Source organism: Alligator sinensis, unplaced genomic scaffold, assembly GCF_000455745.1.
Source record: "Alligator sinensis unplaced genomic scaffold, ASM45574v1 scaffold809_1, whole genome shotgun sequence".
NCBI lineage: Eukaryota > Metazoa > Chordata > Crocodylia > Alligatoridae > Alligator > Alligator sinensis.
In genome coordinates, this window is record NW_005841956.1 from 3,045,067 (window position 1) to 3,046,712 (window position 1,646).

Consider the following 1,646-nt stretch of genomic DNA (forward strand, 5'->3'; position numbering starts at 1 on the left):
AAATATAATAGCATTTCAAAGCATTGGTGTCCTGAGCTGCCCCTTAGGGAACAAGGAAAGGCTCAGTCTAGTGACTGAGTAAGGGATTGGGATTCAGGATGTCCTCAGTTCTAATACAGGTTCACCATGTGGTCTTTGGACTGTGACCCTGTTGGGTTCAATTCTAGTGGAAATACCAAGACTGACCTATATCAGGGATGTTGTGAGGCTTTAACGTTTGTGAAGTACCTTGCAGATTACAAATGCTTGTTAAGTGCTTGGTATTTTTGCATTCACCTGTGGCAATTACAAAGGGCTCAAAAGGAATCTTGACTCTGGCTCATTTTTGTCTTCATGTCTCTGTGATATTGGATTTCATAAACCTCATATCCATCTGCCACTGAAGTGATAGCACAATGAGTTTGAGTACTAAAGGCTGCCTGAGGGCTGGACCTGGAGTTTGCTAAAGTCATCAGTCATCTCTGGGGTGATTTATGAAGTGGTATATTTGTACTGAAATGTACCCTCACCAATGAATTGATTGACTGCAGAATCCCATGCCATCTTGGGGAAGTTGGGAGTGGGAACAAACTTGATCTTATACAGCAAAAAATTACTTGAGAGAAGCATAGTAAATGCTACTAGTAAGCCAATAGAAGTCACTGTTTGGTGACACAGCAACTCTAATCTAGTTCCTGTCCAGTAGGATAGGAGTCCACACACAAAATCCACCAATGGAACTGGTGACCTACCAAGCAATGGGGTGAGGGAGGAAGGGTGGGGAAAACAGCCAAGAAAATATTGAACCTACTGATTTAAATTATGTGAATGGTGCCCAAATACCACTGTGATCAGGGCCTTAAAAACATATGTGGTAGTTAAATGAACTGGTTTGGTCAACAGAAAGCCCAGGGCATAGCACAGCATGACACACTCATCCTAGAAAGGGTCCGAGCCCTGTGGAAGGAAGCATGCAATGCCCGGTAGCTGAGCTGGACCTACAGCTTGGCTGGGCAGAGAATGGTATCAGGTCTAAATGCAGTTGTATCCTATAGCCGGAGGCAGTTGCTCAGCCCTGTGTTCTGCAGTCAGAGGTCTCAAGGGACATGGCTGCTGGCAGACAAAAGGACCCATACCACAACTTGCAAAGGAGAACAGATTTTTTAATTATTATTGGAGTGCAAACTATGCTAAGTGATCACATGAACTAGCACAGAATACATGTCAAACTGCAAAGTGTTGCTGGTGTACCTAAGAAAAGATAGCTGTTTTGCTGACATAAAAGTGCTTCTGTCAGCTCCGTTGATTTAGGGAAGTGTTATAGCTATGCCAGCAGAAAAACGCTTGCTGTCATCATACACTGTAGAAGGCACTGCATAGCCGTAGCAGCAGTGTCCCTGTAGGACAAACCCTGAGAGTTGGAGTGCCTCTGGGAATGGAGTCTTCTGATTCTGTGTCAGTAGCTTGAAGCACACCAGCTCAGTAATGCCAACAGTCAATACCATCTGAACTCTGTTCAGTGGCCTATATCAAAACAGCTGGCAACCTTGTTCTAGCTTCTACCTCTCAGATGTCTCCTTCATAAGCACTCCTGGGTTTTATAATGCTCAGGCCATAAACCACACTACTCTTTAAGAGGAAGATCCCAGCCTCCCCTCTAGTTCTGC